General features: G+C 39.4%; 1 protein-coding gene and 1 non-coding gene across 4 annotated transcripts in view; both read right to left on the bottom strand.

The window, feature by feature from the left end:
- BICDL1 (BICD family like cargo adaptor 1) overlaps positions 1–20,822 on the bottom strand; it is a 79,539-nt gene that overhangs the window by 48,161 nt on the left and 10,556 nt on the right. The gene's annotated exons all lie outside the window — the stretch shown is intronic.
- On the bottom strand, positions 8,657–8,729 carry TRNAG-CCC (transfer RNA glycine (anticodon CCC)). Its single transcript has one exon. It is a non-coding gene; the product is annotated as a tRNA-Gly (tRNA).

The following is a 20,822-nucleotide window of genomic DNA, read 5'->3' as shown; positions in this document are numbered from 1 at the left end:
AGGAAAACATCTACTGCTTCATTGACTATGCTAAAGCCTTTGACTGTGTGGATCCCAACAAACTGTGGAAAAAGAGATTGAAGAGATGAGAATATTCTTAAAGAGATGAGAATATTGTCTCCTGAGAAACCAATATGTGGGTCAAGAAGCAACAGTTGGAACCTAACATGAATCAACTGACTGGTTTAAAATTGGGGAAGGAGTACCTCAAGGCTGTACACCTTGCTTATTTAACTTCTATGCAGAGTACATCATGTGAAACACTGGGCTGGATGAATTACAAGCTGGAATCAAGGCTACCAGGAGAAGTATTAACAACCTCATATATGCAAATAATACCATCCTAATGACAGGAAGTGAAGAGGAACTAAAGAGATTCTCAATGAGGGGCAATGAGGAGAGTGAAAAGCTAACTTTAAAACTTAACATTCAAAAAACTAAGATCATGCTATCCAGTCCCATCACTTCATGGCAAATAGATGAGGAAAAAGTGAAAACAGTAACAGACTTTATTTTCTTGGGCTCCAAAGTCACTGTGGACAGTGACTGCAGCCATGAAATTAAAAGACACTTGCTCCTTGGAAGGAAAGCTATGACAAACCTAGACAGTGTATAAAAAAGCAAAGACATCACTTTGCCGATAAAGGTCCGTATAGTCAAAGCTACAGATTTTCTCATCATCATGTACAGATGTGAGAGGTGGACCATAAAGAAGGCTGAGTGGCAAAGAATTGATACTTTTGAACTGTGGTGCTGGAGAAGACTCTTGAGAGTCCCTTGGACAATAAGGAGATCAAACCAGTCAACTGTAAAGGAAATTAACCCTGAATATTCAATGGAAGGACTGATGCTGAAGCTAAAGTGCCAGTACTTTGGCCACCTGATACAAAGAGCAGAGTCACTGGAATAGACCCTGATGCTGGGAAAGAGTGAAGGCAAAAGGGGAAGCAGCAGCAGAGGAGACAATTAGATAGCATCACCGACTCCAATGGACATGAATCTGAGCAAACCCCAGGGAGACAGTGAAGGATGGGGGCTGTTGTGCTACAGTCCATGAGGTCACAAAGAGCTGGACATGATTAAGTGACCAAACACAGCAACAACCTAAGACTCTATGAGATTCCTTTCCCCACCTGCCCTCTGCTCTTTCACCCCGCATATTACAGGATGAGTTGTTTTCAGCAGGAAAATATTAAGAATTTTAAATCTTTCATTTGAGTAAAATTGATACAATATGAGTCAAGTCTATTTTACCCTTATACATAATTACTTACCAGTAGTCACAAACGATCAATAGTCACAAAAATATTTATAAATGAAATATAAAAGCCTTCTCCTGCCTCAGATTCATGTTATTGGTTATGTCCATTTTGCAAAAACTATTCAAATGGAATTCAAGCATAACTACATTCCCTTATGGGAAAAAATCCACAGCAAGATTTTTTTAAAAAATATTTCCTACTAAATGTCAAATACGGAAACGTGGAAGAGCAGGGTTTACATTTTGGAGACAGCAGCTAAGTGGTCAGGTAATCTCCCATTGGACATTCCACCAGTAAATTTGGACATTTGTTGATGAAAATACATCTCACATCTTGCCTAAGATTATATACCATCTGATGGTTGCCATGGAAATAGCAGTAATGCTAACAAGGATTAGCCCCATAGGGTTTTACCACTGGGTACAGGATTATTTTCTGTGAAGTCCCTGGGGAAGCAATACACATACTACTTGGGGATAAAAAAACTGGTGAAATTTAAGTAGTGAAGCCCAAGCCCTTCCTCCAAATTAGAGCCAATCCATTCCCTACCCGGATAATACCTACAGCTTCATCACCTAAGTTCTGAGCCTCTTTAGATCCTACATTCTCCACAGTCTTTCCTAACAAACCTCAGCTCTCAACTCTGAGTCTGTCTTTTGATTCACATTCTTTAATGGCCTACATACCATAATTTACTTATCTAATGATAGTGTTTTGCCTGGTTTCCCAGATGCAAACTGAATCAACAGTTCCTGAGTGCGTGCTCTCCACCAGGCAAGGTACTGTCACGTGAATGATTTCCTTAAGTCCTTATAATGACACCTGTTAGGCACGTATCATTAACCCACTATTTAGATGAGGAAACCAAACTCTGGAGAGGTTAAGTGATTTCCCCAGTACAAGTTTATTTCCTCAAAACAATCATTACTGTTTGACTATAGGCTCCTCAAGGAAAGGGAGGCTTGCCTCTTGCCACTTCTCCAAGGGCTTGGCTCACAACAGGCAATCAGTTGGCCAAAAGTGACTTAAAGAAAATCAACAGATTAAAAAAGAAAATCAACAGAGAAAAAAATAAATAAAAAGGACTACCCTGGATATAAACAAGTGGAGAGGCAGACACTGCTGGGGCTTCTGTTTGTTTGTTTTTTAAGAAATCAAACATACTGAAAGATTCCTAATAATGTCCATTTACTATTTTGAAAAAAATAAAAGATCTTATATAAAGCTATATTCTATGAACATACTGTTTGGTCTTGATCACTTGCGAGATCTATTGCAAGACATTTTTTATTACTAATAGTGTAATGAGGTTAATATGTCATTTCTTCAAAAAAATTTCAATAGTAAATTCAAAATGTTCACATATTTTCACGACTAGGAAAAAAAAAAAAGGCATTAGAGCTAGAGCTTGTCCTCGGGACTAATTAAACATGTGTCTTGGTGGACAAAAGGTTAAGAAGCAAAGAGCACTGGGGCAGGGATCGGCTGCTGCTGGACTCCTTTCCTAGCTGGATGAACATAAGCAACTCAGGTGAGCAATCTGGCCTCCGTCTCCTCAGGCCTTCCAGCACAGGGACGAGCTAACTCTGCACAGGGACGAGCTAACTCTGCCCATGGCCAAACTGTCCTCCAGGGACAATGAGGTGTTACTTTGTGTTCTGAGTTGGCATCTGGTCTATTTTCTTGTTTCTCCAAGATGGTGAGAGAGCAAGAGGAGCTTACTGCTTCTGGAAACTGCCAAGGGTGTTGGCTTCATGAAAATGGAACCCATAAGCTTTAAAGTTGACTCAGTGTTCTCCTTCTGAGAAAAACAGAAGGTCAGAGGATAAGCCTCTTTCAAAAACTTCAGATTAAGAAAAACAGAAATTTATTATGGAAAGTTGGCTACAAAAAATGTCTATGATTTTAAACAAAGAAAGTTGTTCCAAGTGAGTGTCTACTTCTCAGGAACAGTTAAGAGATCAAAAGCATATCTCACTTTCTCAGCCATTAAATACATAATAAAACCCCATTTCCTACTTCTCCAATGTGTTGGAAAATCGATGAGTTAATGTTTGCTAAAGCTTTCGGGTATAAGGTGCTATCTCACAGCTAAGCACTATTCCATTTAAACTTGTTTCTGTTTCTTTTCTGTCATCTCCCATGCTATCTGGGATGGAATGATGGAGATGATTAACTAACTGCAGTCTAATAAGCCTGAAAATTCTTCAGAGCAGGGAAGCTTAAAAATATAGAAATGAAAATTAGGGCCCATTCAGACAGAGGCTCATTTAAATGTTGGAATAATTATTCCAAACCGAAAACAATCCAAATAACCTGTCACCTGAGAGATCCCAGATGGAGGAGAAAGTGCTATAAAAATTAAAATGATCATAATCACTAACACATCTAACATATGAAGGAAGAGCAGAAATCCAAAATGGCAGTAATTCCAAATAACGTCGTAATCCAATACTATTCCAACACACTTACTAAACATCCTCCACAGGAAAGGTAAGATGTTAGGCACTGATTAGGATGCAGCTACATTCAAGGAAGGACATGAAACAGGCAAATGAACAAACACATTTCACATTTGCTAAAGCAAAAATAGCAACATAGAAGCACATATATTAAAACATTCAATTGATAGAACTTAAGTTCTGGAAAGTGAACCCTCAAAAAAAGCATACTGAATCAATGTATTTATACATTTGGTCATGGATAATTACGATTTCTATACAATGAGATGCAACAGTTCTAAGTTTCCTTCCAATCAGCCATAATTACTACATAAACTCACATGAGTGGGTATTAGGAAGCATGACAGAAGTACACTTCTAGATGGACCTAGAGAGTATCATACTAAGTGAAGAAAGCCGGAGAAAGACAAATATTATATGGTATCACTTCTATGCAGAATCTAAATAACAGTTCAAATGAACTTATTTATTTATAAAACAGAATGGACTCACAGACAGAGAGAACAAATTTATGGTTACCAAAGGGGAAGCAGAGAATGGGGGAGGGGGGATAAATTAGAAAGAAGAAAAAGGAAAACTACATTACCAGATTAACTTGAGGGAAAAAACAAGTCTGATGCTCACAATACAAGGAACTGGTTATATTCCTGATTCTATAGTTTGCTGCCAACTGAACAAAGTGTAGCTAGTTTATACTGTAGAATTAAACTAGAATAAAAGCTAGTAAATTCATAAAAGTCCTGAAATCATCTTCCACGGTTACACTTTCTGATCCATTAATTTTACTTCTAGGAATCTATCTTTAAGAATAATCAGAGAAGCCATCAAAGCTTTACGTACCAAGCAATTCCCTAGGGGTATATCCTATAGGAATACGTGTTTCTGTCCACAAGAACGGATATCCAAGATTGCTTATAACAGCATTATTTGTTAACAGCTAAAACCCATAAACAACAATTAACCAGAAAAATAGGTATGTTATATATTCACACAGCAGAATGCAATACACCAAAGCAAGTGAATTACCTAAGATACATGTATCAACACAGATGAACTACAACAAAATGTTAAGCAAAAGAAGTTAGACACAAAATAATTCATGCTGTATGATTCCATTGGTGGAAAATCCCCAAACAGGCAAAGCAAAACAGGATTATTTATGGATTCACACTTAGCAAGTAAAACTCACAAGAAAGCAAAGGTAAGGTGTGATCACCACCAAAGTCTGGGGAATGGCTGCTCTGTACGGAGGGTGGGGTGTGCTTACGCTGGGGCTTGTAAGACCTAGAGCATGGAGCTCAGTTAAGCCAGGCTGATTCCTGATCACCAGCAATGATGAGATAATAAATGAAAAGTTTGCTGACCCCTGAGTCCTTTCAAAGAAATTGGCATGTGAAGCCAAATTCTAGTTTGGGAGTTTCATGGATGTCCTTATATGCCAACTAGAGTCACATGTCGTGGTCTCTCTAGGGATCAATTGCCCAGAACCAGAAACTTCTGTTCCAGCCCAGCATTCCCACTCCAGGGAAAGAGACCCACCACAAGGCTGCAGCTCTCAAACCCCTCTGTGTTTAGTTAACTCTAGTATCATAACTTTATGCCTTGATTGTATTTCACATGTTCCCAAACCTGCACTCATTAAAAGACAATTCTTGGTTTGTCAGGCAATCTTATTCATTATGTTTAAAGTCTTCCTAATCTCATTTTTAGAGATAAAATACAATTTATGTTAGTCTAAAAGTAATATTGGTTCATTTTCCAACATCACAACACTAGGTTATATGAACCAAAACCGTATGGCCAAAGGAAACCACAGGAAACATTTGAAAATTTAGTTGGTGATATGCTATTTTTGTCAAAATGCTCAGTGACCACAAAGGATGAGAAACTGTGTTCCAGTATTTGGTAGTGTGGAAAGCAGAACCTTTCAAAAGTCAATGCCTGACTGTTTATAATAGCCAAGACACCTAAATGTCCATCAACAGAGAAATAAAGAAGATGTGGTACATACATACAATGGACTATTACACAGACATTAGAAAGAATGAAATAATGTCATCTGCAGCAACACGAATGGACCTAGAGACTGTCATACTGAGTGAAGTCAGACCGAGAAGCAGAAACAACACATGACATCCCTTACACACAGAATCTAAAAAGTCATTATACAAACGAACTTAACTTACACAACAGAAACAGACTCACAGACCTAGAGAACAAACTTATGGTTGCCGAGGGGAAGGGATAGTTAGGGAGTTTGGGATGGACATGTACACACTGCTATATTCAAAATGGTTAACCAACAAGGTCCTACTATATAGCACAAGGAACTTTGCTCAATGTTATGAGGCAGGCTGGATGGGAGGGGAGTTTGGGGGAGAATGGATACATGTACATGGATGGTTGAGTCCCTCTGCTATCCACCTGAAACTTTCACAACATTGTTAATTGACTATACTCTATACAAATAAAAATTTAATAAAGAAAAAGTCAATGCCTGAAAACTCCACAGATTACATGTCATGTCAAAAGTGAGACAATAAAATTGAATAACAGGGGATCTCACATTATCATCATAAGTGCACATCTTCTAGTAAAAAATGTTTGATTTGAATCCAGCAAGCTGCAATACGTAACCTCCAGTTAGTAGGATATGCCAGGGAATAGAATGATTTAAATGTCATTATGAGGAAGCAACCACACATTCAGAGGCTGAAATTTTCTACAGGACAACTGGCCCAGTTTCTTCAACATGTCAGTGGAAAAGAGGAATTGCACTAGAATAAATAACACTTAAGGGGCCCGACATATTAGAACAAACATAATGCACAATCCTGGATTGGATCCTGATTTGCAAACCAAGAGTAAAAGAACATCTTTGGAGATTAATTGGGAAAATCTGAATATGAGCTTGAAGTTAAGATAAAGAAAAGTTACTGCAGTAAAAAGGCATAGGTCATTAATTTAAAAAGGAGGTTACAAAACAATACATGCAGCATATGATTTGGTTTAAAAAAGTATAGATGAATTTACATAAAGCTAGGAAAAGGTTCCTAGGACATGTGATGTTTTTATTTTTTCATTATTCCACTTGTCTCTATTTTCTAATTTTCTTCAGGTTACATGCACTGCTTTTGTAATAATTAAAAAATAAGTTAAATAAGAGCTGCCAATGGCCAGGGGGATTCCCTGGTCCAGTGGTTAAGAATCTGCCTGCCAACGCAGGGAACATGGGTTCAATCCCTGGTCCAGGAAGACTCCACGCCTACTGAGCCCACACGCCCTAGAGCCCATCCTCTGCAACAAGAGAAGCCACCACAAGAAGCCTGCGCACCGCAACTAAAGAAAGCCTGCACACAGCAGCAGTCACAAAAATAAATAAATCTTTAGGAAAAAAACTGTCAACGCCCAGGAAGAATTCCAAGAAGACAGAGGAGTAAGACCTGAGCTCACCTCCTTTTATAAGCACACTAAAATCACAACTATTCAGAGAGAACCTATTGATGAGAAAAAGACCTGAACCTTCCAGAAAAGACCTTTCACAGCTAAAGGTAAGAAAGAACCACAAGAAGGTGAGTAGGAAGGGCAGAGGGGAAATATAGCTAAGACCCAAACCATCGAGTGGGTGACCCACAAACGGGAGAGTAACTACAGTTTCAGAGGTTCTCCCCAAGAGCGAAGGGTCTGAGCCCCACATCAGGCTCTCCAGCCTGGGGGTCCTGCGTCAGGAAGATGAGTCCCCAGGATGTTTGGCTTTGAAGGCCAGTGGGGTTTACTTTTAGGGGACCCAGAGGGCTGTGGGAAATAGAGGCTCTAGTCTTAAAGAGTGCACATAGAATCCCACCTGCTCCAGGACCCAAGGCAGATGCAGCAATTTGAAAGGAGCCTGAGCCAGACGCACCTGCCGAACTTGTGGAGTCCCCCAAGAGGCAGGGGGCAACTGCAGCTCACAGTGGGGACAGACACTGGTGGCAGCCATTTTGGGAGCTTGTTCTACCCCATGGACACTGGTACTGGCAAGAGTCATTCTGTCAAAAGACTAATGGATAAAGATGATGTGATAGATACACACGTGCACACAGCAATACCACTCAGTCATAAAAAAGAATGAAATTTCCCCATTTGCAACAACATAAATGAACCTGGAGGGTATTATTCGCAAGTGAAGAGAGTGATAAGGCATTAATCTCTAAAACATACCAACAGCTCATGCAAATCTAAGTTTAAAAACCTAACAACCCAATAAAAAAATGGGCAGAAGATCCAAATAGACATTTCTCCAAAGAAGACAGACAGCCAAAAAGCACATGAAAAGAAGCTCAACATCGCTAATTATCAAATCAATGCAAATCAAAACTACAGTGAGGTAGTACAGGTAGTACCAGAGGTATCACCTTACACTGGTCAGAAAGGTCATCATCAGAAACTCACAAACAATAAATGCTGGAGAGGATGTACAGGAAAGGGAACCCTCCTACCCTGTTGGTGGGAATGTAATTGGTGCAGTCACTCTGGAGAACACTATGGAAATATAAGGAATCCAAATTGGAAAAGAAGTAAAGCTGTCACTGTTTGTAGATGACATGATACTGTACATAGAAATTCTAAAGATGCCACCAGAGAACTACTAGAGCTAATCAATGAATTTAGTAAAGTCACAGGATACAAAATTAATACACAGAAATCTCTTGCATTGCTATGCAGTAAAAAAAAAAAAAGATCAGAAAGAGAAATTAAGAAAACATTTACTACTACAACAACAAAATACCTAGGAATAAACCTCAAGTCTCTTTTAATCTTTTTTCGTTTTTTTTTTCCCTCATGCTGTTTTGTTTTTTTTTTTAAACTTTATTTATTTTTTAAGTATTTATTTATTTGGCTGTGCTGGGCATGCGGGTTCTTCAATCTTTAGTTGCAGGATATGGGATCTAGTTCCTTGACCAGGGATCAAACCTGGGCCCCCTGCATTGGGAGTGCAGAGTCTTAGCCACTGGACCACCAGGGAAGTCCCTATTTTTTATTTTATCTTTAATTTTGGGGTATAGTTGATTTACAATGTTGTGTTCATTTCAGGTATACGGCAAGGTTTATCAGTTTGGATTTGTCTAATCACTTCCTTATAAAATCAATTAACTTGCTCCTCTAAAATAGGGTTGGCAAATTTTCCTTAAAGGTCCAGACAGGAAATAGTTCAGGCTTTGTGGGCCACTTACTACCTCCGTCATATACTCTTTTTTGCTTCCTGGTTTATTTCTGTCTTGTTCTAACAATTCTTTAAAAATGCAATACCTCTGTTGTAAAGCTATGTTTTTCCCCTTGAAATAACCAAATAATCTGTGGGGTGATATTTCCAGTTCTCCATCCTTTCACCTAATAATTTTTATCATATGTAGATGGTTTTTGCCTGGATCACATATTTCATTAGGAGTTGAAATGGTGATTCACTAATTATATCATTACTTCTCCAAATACTAGCTGGCATTCTTACATAAAAAAAGAGCATACCCTCTTTACCTAGAGTTATTCAGTTACCTTAAAACAGTTGCTACTAGAAAAATGGTCAGTTATTTCCTTCTATCAGTATTTAAAGTAAGCAGCTGATATTAGAGTAATTTTTAAGATGGTCAATTGTGGGATGGGGGAAGCTTCTCTTTTCTGAGGACTCATGGATTTTTACATATTCATGCGAATAAATCAACTGCAGCCATTATTCTCCCTGATGCTCTGTCGCAACTTCAGCCAGTGCAGGTCCTTTCAAACTGCCTTCAGTGTCCTTTGACACAACTCCATTCGCTTGTTTGATTTAAACTGAAGTACACATATAATTGGGGCTTCCCTGGTGGCTCAGAGGATAAAGCGTCTGCCTGCAATGCAGGAGACCTGGGTTCAATCCCTGGGTTGGGAAGATCCCCTGGAGAAGGAAATAGCAACCCACTCCAGTATTCTTGCCTGGAGAATCCCATGGACAGAGGAGCCTGGCGGGCTACAGTCCACGGGGTCACAAAGAGTCGGACATGACTGAGTGACTTCACTTCACACATATAATTATTCCATTAGATTCTGCAAAGCTTTCTTGTTTCTAGCACAAAATGATTTCTCAGGCTTACCCTGTTGAGTTCCTACTCCAGACTTGGAATTTCTCTTTTTCTCCAAGAAGCCCTGGTTCCTTCTAGTGGGGAATGATATAGGAAGTAAAATCTGTGCATTAGGGGTACTCATCACTACTAGCATTTGATTAATTTAGGTTCTTCTGCAGAAAGAGCTAGGAAAAAAAAATACATGATGAACTTCACTTGTCTTGTATCTTCTGATTTATGTTTATCTATCTGTCCTCATGTCTGATTTTTCTGATACTAACTCCTTGCCTGATTCTTCTTCACAGCAGTCCTCATACCCATTCCCTTGCTCATCTCATGCATGCTGTAACTGTTAAAGCCATCTCCTGCTAAATACTGAAGTGCTACTGTTTTTGTCCCTGCATTATATGACATTGCATGACTCTGACCATGAATCACATTAAGCAAAAATGAAGGGATATTGCCATTAAAGTAATGTGTAGCAACATTTATTTGCTGAGCAGTAATTTTAGAACGCCACATCTGTCTTAATTATTTACCTGAGAAAACAGATCGATTTATAAAACCGAATTTTGTTTTCTATATCATCATCAAATTCTATAGACTTCTGAGCTTTAAGGGCACCGTGATTGGCACCAGAGATATAAATGAGTCAAAGAGAGTCTTTAGCATGAGTTGTATCAACACATACAACTGCTCTTTAATAAGCCAGGAAGTATCCTAACAATCTTGTAAGGTGTATAGTATGATTCTAGCTGTGTTTTTAATAATCCCTATTTTTTGTCCACATGAGAAAAACGTGCAGTTGCAAACCCTGAATCTCAGTCAACACAGCTAGTAATCAACAGAAACAAAGTAAACCCAGACTCATCTAGTACCAAACCCTGAATCCACCTCACTATGCCACGTTGTCTCCTAGAAGGGGTGATGACGGATGAAACACGCCCTAACTGCAGCATGGCTTAGTTTTTGCCTTCATTCCACACCACCTTTCAGACACTGACTGTACCACTGAGGTGGAAGAAAGTGCTTATCTGAGAGGTTCCCCCAGCGGCTTTATGTCATTCTAACAGGGTATCCCAGAGACTCTATTCTGCTTAATGCCTTTACTGATGAAGGATTTAAGAAACTTGTAACACTGGCTGCTGATAATCAAGTAGGCAAGAACAGCTGTTACCAATCCTAGTTTCATATCAGAAATAGTAATTCTCATCCTTGGTTACACATTATAATCACCTGCTTAAAAAAAAAAAAAAAAAACTCGTGACGCGCAGGTCACATCCCAGAGCAGCTAAATAAGAATCTCTGGGGGGTGAGACCCAAGAATCAGAATTCAGTGCAAAAGCTCCCTGAGTGATCCTTACGTGCAATCAGGGATGAGAATTAGCTTTAGAATACAAGAATAGCATTCACTAAGCGACTTCGATAAATGGAGGGTAGGAGTGAGAAGGTTCCAATCCAAAAAAGATGAGACCAAACGAAATGGATAGACAACAAACAGCATTTTGAAGTCAGCAAGGAATAAGCATGAAAAGCAGTGTTTCTAAGAATTTACAGTCTCCATTCAAAGGCACTTTGATTAAAGGAGAGATTGCTATTTCTCTAGCCTGGTTCAGGAAAGTTAGAATTCTCACCTGTAAGGCTCCAAAGCCTATGCTCTACAAGTCACACCATCCCCAGCAGTAACAGCTGTCACTAATTGAGTACCTGTTATGAGCCAAATGTTTTAGTTTCTAAACAACTTTATGAAATAGGTCTCTATTTTACAGAAGATGGATAAAAAAAGATAGCTTACATTTATTACTAAACAAGTCATCTGGACCAGTAACACCCAACTGTGATCCTGGGGGCACCGAATTGCTATTCCAGTGCACACAAAGCACTGCCTATAGACAAAATACCTCATGTCATTAAATGCTGTTGTGATAAGAGAATATATATATATCCTTCTAGAAGTATCACTAATTCTGTGTCATTTTTACTCTTTTTAGCGACCTGCAGATACTAAAATAAACTCTACTATCACGTGAGAGCATACAATTTTAAAAAATATTAGGAAGGGGTCCTCCTGTGTTGAAACTGGAACTCTCAGGCACTGCTTGTGGGAATATAAAATTATACACGCCTCTTTGAAAAGCAGTTTGGCAGTTACTTAAAAAGTTACACAGAGATATATCATAGTAATTCCACTCAAGAGAAATGAAACAAACATCCACACAAAGACTTATACATGAATCAAATTCATGATCAAAGCAGGACTATTCATAATGGTTGAAAACTAGAAACAATACAAAGATCTATCAACTGATGAACCAATAAACAAAATATAGTATAATCATACAATTGAATACTATTCAGCAGTAAAAAGGAACTAACTACTGATATGTGGTACAACGATAGTGAACCTCACAGACATTATGCTAAAGAGCCAGACACAAAAACTACCTGCTGTCTGATTCTATTTATACAAAATATCCAGGAAAGGTAATCAGGACAGATCAAAAGCAGATTAGTGTTTGCCTGGGGCTGAGGGGGGGAATGGGAGTGGGGGTGGTAACCAACTGCAAAAGGTCAGGAGAAAACTTTTGCGGGGGCAGGGGTATAGACATGTTCTAAAACCAGATCACAGTGATGGTGGCACAATTCTGTAAATCTGCTAAAAATAACTGAAGTTTACACTTACAATGAGTGAATTTTACACTGTAAATTATACCTCAACAAAAGTTAAAGTCACTCAGTCGTATCCAACTCTTTTCGAGAGTTGGATATACAGTCCATGAAATTCTCCAGGCCAGAACACTGGCGTGGGTAGCCTTTCCCTTTCCCATGGTATCTTCCTAACCCTGGAATCAGAACCCAGGTCTCCCGCATTGCAGGCGGATTCTTTACCACTGAGCCACTAGGGAAGCCCAAGAACACTGGAGTGGGCAGCCTCTCCCTTCTCCAGTGAATCTTTCTGACCCAGGAATCGAACAAGGGTCTCCAGCACTGCAGGCGAATTCTTTGCCAACTGAGCTATCAGGGAAGCCCTATATCTCAAAAAGGTTATTCAAAAATATTGTAGAAGGTTCACTGGATTAGAGTTGTAAAAGAGGAGGGTCATCATACTGAAAGACTGGGAACCAGCAATATAGACAATAGCGAAGGAATTCAGCAAGAGTGAGGGTGCGTAAACGAAAACAGAAATTCTCTGGGTAAAAATTTTTAGTAAGAGTTATATTTACTATACACTTGAACCACAGAACTAAGTAGTATATGCCTATTTGACTTGTGAATGTTGTCTTATACTCATTCTATTTCATCAAGGTGCTCGGCCTCCTGCAGGAGATGCCCTGAACACACAGCCCTCGACTCAACAGAATCAAGGACATGAATGAACCGGAACAGACGACAAAACAGAAGTGACAGAAGAAAAGTGCTAAAGTGCTCTTGGTGGTCAGTAGGAGGAGAGATTAAAACAGGTGGGGAAAGAACAGCAAAGGCCTTATGAAGGAAGCAGTGACTCAGTTTAGCCTTAAGGCCTGGGGAAATTCCAACAGGTGGCAACGGGAGGAGAGTGTGAGGTGGGAAAGCACAGGGCATTCTCAGGAAACACGCTAGTCCAGTCAAGGCACAGGGCATAGAGAGAGAATGGGAGATGAGGCTGGAAATGTGTAGGTCCAGATGGTACAGGGCTCGAATGCCATGCCAAGGAGCCTCAACTTTATATAGTTGGCAAAGGGGAGTTCCCAGAAGGCAATGAGTTATTCAGAACTTCCATGGAAGAAGGTAATCTGATAAAAGGAAAAAATTAAGGGGCAGAGCAGAAATGCAAGATAAAGGTGTGATTACTGCCTAAAGTTCAACAAAGGATGTGGCAGTATAGAAAGGAGGGGGCAGATTCTTTGATCCCAGGAAGGAGGGGAGGTTCATGCTGAATTACAATTCATCTCTTGAGAGCTTCTGCTTTGTCATTTTTTCCAATGCTTTTGGGATCTGTCTGTCTCTCCCACTGGCAGTTAAGAGTCCGTTACTAACATCTTTGGCAGTCTGTGTTTCAGAAGACACATTCACTTTGTTTTTCCCCAAAGGATTCTATTTGGCAAATAAATTCCTTCCACTTTAAGGAATGACTTTTTAATTCATTTCTGCCAGTTTTTAAATAGGATGTTAATTTTGAAAAACTGGCCTCAATCCTATGCTATGTTCAACTTCAATCTGGTTTTTGAAGAATAAGTCAAATATTTAAATAGACTGCAAGGCTTTGAATCGACTCTAAATAAAAACTGGTATGCTTTCTGTAGAGTTCCTATTAAACACCGAAGTTCCTTTTCAATAATCTGTCTGTATACAGACTGCATAAAAGAAAACACTACTGCTTAAGTAAAGAGAATCAATTTTACTGCAGAGTTTAAACTCTGTGTTTCACAGACTTTTTATAACACACTTGTGCATAAACCACAGCTTTTCTTGCTCTGTGACCTTAGATGAGTCACGTCCTCTTAAGGCCCTAATTGTTTCCTCAAGTGTAAGATCAAAGAATCATACAGTAGAAGCTAAGCAACGGGTTAAGCCTGACCTTCAAAACTGTAGTAAGAAGGAATTCTCACCATCTTAAAACATTATTCTAGAAATCTGAAGTCAAAGTGGTAACCACCTATGCTTTCAGTCTTCAGATCAATAAACCTTTTCAGGATTGTGGCCATGTGTGTGGCACTATACCAAGCACTGCTGGGATAAAAATCAGTTAAAGACACAGTCTCTGCCTTCATATTGTCTAAAGCCCAGCAGGAAAACAAACATCATCATTGTGAGATTAAATGGCAAGAAAATATAGACCTCAGGCTTTATCATTTAGATAAACTGAGTCTGAGAAAGAGCATCACAGTTCAGTGCCCCTAACCTTTGAGGACAAGTTAATGTTTATCCTCTGTCGGCAGCCCTCCCTTAGGAGGGAAGAGGCTGTGTGGAGCATGAGCGAGAACAGAAGGTCTTCTGTGCACAGTTTATAACTTTGTTAGTTTTATTTCTGTGAAATTATTATGGAATAAAGATCTTAAGTGATGAGGTATATCCCAAATTCAGTTAATACCTCACTTCCTTAATTTATATAATATTAGAAAACATGAAATTGACATCTATTACTTAAGTCTTATCATGAATCTAGAGAGAAGGCCATATGCTAAAACACCTGTGACATCATGGTTACGTCTTCCCTGCACTCTGAGCCTGACCACAGCAATGTCATAGCGGAAAGAATGACTGGTATCCATAGAAACATCACCAGACTGGGACCATGTAAAAAGCTGTAACCTAGCAACTGATGACGAGAGGTGTGTGTAGGGGGAATTCTTCCAGTTCAGCAAATGATAAACATGCAACACTGAATGCAACTAATAATAGTAGGGCAGTGTGGAAAATCTGACAGATCTGTAGGGAACTGGGAATGTCAGGCTTCTTTTTAAAAAGGCAACTTGTACCATGCTGCTTAATTTTAAACAGGAAAAGCATGTAAACACCTCCTCACTGCCTATAGTATCAGTTGTGTGCATGGAAAGTACCTTACACGTCATGACCAGAATGGAAAATGCATTTTGTAGTGGCACCAATCATTTCAACCTCTATCTCTCATTATACAGAGGCAATGAATTTTGTTGAGAGGAGAAACCATCCCTGGTCTCAGAGAAGGATGGATGTGTTCTATATGTAAAGAAGGCAACATTACAAAGCTCCCAGATTCCCCATATACCACATAAATGTGAGAATGTTTCCCTTAGGTATTTTCTTTTCAATAGAGATCACATAAATATCTATATACATGGATATTTAGAGAGTGGAAGAAACATCTAGTTCAATCCCTCATCTTACAGTCACAGTCTGAGACCCAGAGTGAAATTTTTTTAAGCTCAGAAAGTTAGTGACAGAGCATGGGCTAGAACTGAGGTCTTCTGTTTTCCATGCCAACCCTTTCCATTAAAGGAGAATTCCATTTTTTTTTTTCGTTCATGTCTAAAGAGGAACATCATTTGGGTTTTATCAGAAGGAAAAAAAAAAAACCACTGGGATCTTAGGGTTAATCTATTATAACAGTTAATGTTACCCTATTTAATATAAAAATGAATGTGTGTCATAACTCAGTCAGTAAAGAATCTGCCTGCAATGCAGAAGACCTGTGTTTGATCCCCCAGTTGGGAAGATCCCCTGGAGAAGGAAATAGCAACCCACTCCAGTATTCTTGCTTGGAGAATTCCATGGACAGAGGAGCCTGGCAGGCTACAGTCCATTGGGTCCCAAGAGTCCGACACAACTTAGAAACTAAACCGCCATACTACCCTAGAGCAATTTGAAAAATATATCCTTTTTCTTTGGAAATTCTATTCCAGGTTATAGCTTCAAAGGAATTTATTCAAATCTGTGATTATCAGAGATATTGCCTGAGTACAAAAGACCAACAGTTTCTCTATTTGGAACAAAATGGTATACATGGCACTGTTACAATGGTCTGCCAACCCACTCAGCTTCCTTAACTACTTACTAATGGATTAGTGATTTACAAATCATGTTATAATATACAGGTGAAAAAACATTTTTTACAAGTAAAATATTAAGCAGAACTTTAATACATGAAACATAAAACCGCTCAGGTTGAAATGGAAATAGAGGAGGGGACAGGAATCCACCAGCGAAATGTCCCTTTCAGCTCTTCCTCCCTTCAAACTATTCTGAGGTACCTCTTGGAAACCTATGGCTCCTCTGATCACAGTTTGAGAACCACTAATCTAAACCAATGGCTGTCCAAGTTACGAGCGTGGTGTGGGAGTGGGTTTCCCTCTCCATATGCCGTCCCATATACAATCTTATAAGAAGCCTCGATAAACAGATACAGATAAGGGTAACCTCTTATCAATATGAAATATTTTATAAATTTAACTAAGATTTAAAAGATCATTAAAAATAACTAGGTCTTTAAAAAATTTTAAATTGGAGGATAAGGATGATAGTACTAGCTTTACTCCGTATCAATGTAATTGTGGATTCAGCTTTTATTTTAAAGCACTGAAGTAGTTACAAATGCGACCAGTTTCTACACAGTTCATCTTACAACAGTGTCATATTATTCAGTTAACGGAGAGGGCACAAAGGCAAGGTAAGCTGGCAGCACAACCTGAGACACCAATGGTCTTTCACTCATTTAATGTGGCGTTCCTCTTAGAGAGCACATGATGTGTATTCTGGTAATGACTCTGCAAAGTGTGACAAAATCTTAAAAACAGACAAATTTGTGGAATCTCCAAAAAGACATTTTACAAACATTTTCTAGTCTAGTCCAGCTAGACTGGAAGTTCTTTTTCAGTTCTAAAAATTATGAGAATACTGGATCATTGTCCTGGACGCCAATGAAGAACAATGGAGAAGACGCTGTCACAGTTAAAACATTATCAGCTTTTCTGCTGATTATGTTTACTCACTGAATACAGATACATTATTTTTCAAGGCAACAATATTTAGGGACCAGACCTGTGGGTCAGCCAGCATAGGTAACAAAAGAGTGCACAGTTTGTGGCCATTTTTTGTTTTCTCTGCCAGTAAAGGCCAACCTTACTATCACCTGCAATCATTTGCCAGGTATAAAACTTAGAGGCCTCACCTCACATCAGGCAGGGGCAGCTCATTTAACTCTGTTTCCATCACTCCAACACAACACACTTACCTGTCTACAGAGACCAAGGGAACCCAGGTTAAAAAAAAAGCTGACTACCAATGTACTAAGTCAAATCTAGCAGCATTAAGAAAACCTACTCCCACAGTGATTCATCTAAATCTTGGGCCTGGCAACACCCCAAACTTAGACTTAATGTTCCAGAACCTCTGGCTCTCCTCTTTCGAAAAAGATAATCAAAACACGATATAGTTGTAACTAACAGAACCAACCTAAGATTCCTGAATCAGGCACAGTTCTCTCTGGATAAATAATTAAGATCAGTCTCAAATAATCAAGATACGAATCTACCCATTAAAAACACCCATATGCTGAACGAACAAGCGATTACCACCTTAATGTGTTTAACACTACTAATTAGCCATAGTACCAATCTGGAAAAAGCTGAAAATGCTGTCTTCACAGAGAGCTCCTATAGGCAAAAACCTCTTTTCTTTTCTAGCTGAAGTGAGCCTCTTAACAAATCCTTCTCAATCTTCATAGTACCTCCTTGATAAATACAACCTGCTGAAAGTGGACCCTAAACCTCTGGATTCATTTTACTCAGTGACTCTGAAGTTACGGGGCATCCAAAACAACATACAGCAAATATCAACAGCAACAATAAAAACAAGCCAGTGAGATGGAAATACACGTGAAAAGGGTTTTGTTTCTGATTGACCACCTCTCCTAGAAAAGGTACAAAAACCAATCTTAACATCACTAGTTAATCCATAACCACTTTAAAGCCTTGAGCAATTCACTGAACTTCTGATGATCAGTTTCCTTATCTGTCAAATAAAGAATAACTGCCATCAGTTTCATCACAGAGTGGTAATATCTGAGGAGGTCCCATATGTGTCCTTTTGGAAGTCTGAATTACTGTTGTCTGGTTGGGAAATAATTTTGTCTTCAAAACTTCTTTCATGGATAAGCTGACTAAAAACTGCCATGTCTTTTTTTTATACAACACAAAACTGGTAAATGAAACAGACTCTAAGGAGAAGACAAGTGAAATACAGGCCCCTACTCCCAAAAGCCCATTCAATAATTAAAACTACTTTTGATGAGCACCTGTTCATCTGTAAAGTGTTCACTGTAAAGTGTTCTAGAAACAAGGATGGTTGTGTGTCACCAGGCAGAGCCACAACAGTCACGATTTTGAGAAAGAAACCTGGGAGAAATTTGCTTCAAAAAGTACACGGATGCAGAGCTGCTAATCCCAAATGAGCTGTTTAAACGACAGGGATCTGTTTACTCTTCAGGGGAAAATTACTCTTTTCAGGAAGATTAGCTCCAGCTACTGTGCAGCCTACCTTCTTTGTGTGCGGATAACACATTAGAGGCAGACTGAGGAATACAGCTTAGAATAGGCAGCAGACAGACAAAGCACCTGTTTGCACCAACTTCCTCCTACTCATGTCATGCCACAGACACCAACTCAGAAGAGGGGTTCTCCTAGCGGCTGAGAGTGTGGGGGACAAACGAGAAGAGGGGGGTCATGGAGGGTAGAAGTCAGGGCTAGATGGGATGAGAACTCATCTGAATACAGCTTCAGTCACTCTGAATAACTTCTTGGGGACAGTCAACAGAAGGCACTATAAAACAGAGCCTCAGGCCCTGTGAGTGCTCAGATGACTGTGGGAAATTTAATGCAATATTTCACCTCAATACAACAGAATTCTCACTGTTCTACTTATATGAAACCAACATGGATATTCAAAGGGTAGCTCAAACTTCATCCAACAGTAATTATTTGATTTTATATTCCAACCTTTCCTCTAGCCTTTGGTCTCTCAATTTAGTGATGCCACCATTCCCTAGGGAGCCCAAGACGAAAATCCAGGAGTCATTTTTTATTTCTTTTCTTAACTCCCTTTCTCACATCCATCCGTTCCATTCAAAACTCTTGGCTGGTTCTACCTTCTAAACATACACCCCATCTAACCCTTCTCATCACCTCTATAACCAAAGTGACCATCAACTCTCCACTGGAGAGTGGCTTCTTTCCTGACCTCTAAGCTTCTGCTGCTGGCCCCTATAATCCGTTCTCCCACGGTAGCTAGAGTAAAATTTTAAAATAGTTATCGATCAGGTCTTGATACTCCTCTGCCAAAAGCAGATCACTGGCTTCGCAGCACACTGAATAAAACCCCAAATCTGTCTCATGGCAGGAAAGGGCCTACATCATCTGGCCACTGACTACTCCCCTTTGACCTCATCTTCCTAAGCCAACGGCACCACAGTCACATCAGCCTGCTTTCCATTTATTCCTAGGCTGGAGAAGGTGTGGAGAAAAGGGAACCTTCGACACCACTGGTGGGAATGTAAACTGGTGCAGCTGCTAAGGAAAACACTGTGGAAGTTCCTTAAAACTAGAATTAACAATCCGACTCTTGGACATATATCCGGACAAAACTGTTTAATTCAAAAGGATAATGCACCTTTATGTTCACAGCAGCCTTGTTCACAATAGCCAAGACATGGAAGCAGCTTAAATGTCCATCAGCAGATGAATGGATAAAGAAGATGTGGTACAGCCCAGAAATAAACCCACATACCTACCGTCAATTAATCTTCGACAAACAAGGCAAGAATATAGAATGGAAAAAAACAGTCTCTTCAGCAAGTGGTGTTGGGAAAGCTGGCCACTTGCCGGTAAATCACTGAAGTTACAACATATCCTCTCAACATACACAAAACATAAGACATGACACCATAAAACTCCTATAAGAGATCATAGGCCAAACATTCTCTCACATAAATTATACCAATGTTTTCTTAGGTCAGTCTCACAAGGCAACGGAAATAAAAACAAAAAATCTGCACAGCAATGGACACATACCATAGAGAAAATGAAAAGGCAGCCTATAGAATGGGGGAAAATATTTGCAAATGATGTGACCAACAGGGGCTTAATTTCCAAAATATACAAATAGCTTATACAACTCAACGACAAAAAAACAAACAACCCAACTGAAAAATGGGGAGCAGACCTAACTAGACATTTCTACAAAGAAGAAACAAAGGCTTCCCAGGTGGCTCAGTGGTAAAGAATCCACCTACAATGCAGGAGACACAGGTTCAATCTCTGGATTGGGAAGATCCCCTAGAAAAGGAATGGCAACCCACTCCAGTATTCCTGCCTGGGAAATCCCATGACAGAGGAGCCTGGTGGGCTACAGTCCATGAAAGGGTCACAAAGAATCAGACATGACTTACTGACTGAACAACAACAAAGGTATCCTTAGGATATACGCAGCAATGTCGATACTAAGTGCTACAGGATAAACCTAACTCGACTCCCAGGAGGGTCAATTTTACACAAATATTTTTGAAAAGA

The sequence above is a fragment of the Ovis aries genome, chromosome 17 (assembly GCF_016772045.2).
Source record: "Ovis aries strain OAR_USU_Benz2616 breed Rambouillet chromosome 17, ARS-UI_Ramb_v3.0, whole genome shotgun sequence".
Taxonomy (NCBI): Eukaryota; Metazoa; Chordata; class Mammalia; order Artiodactyla; family Bovidae; genus Ovis; species Ovis aries.
This window is presented reverse-complemented; position numbering and strand designations above follow the sequence as displayed.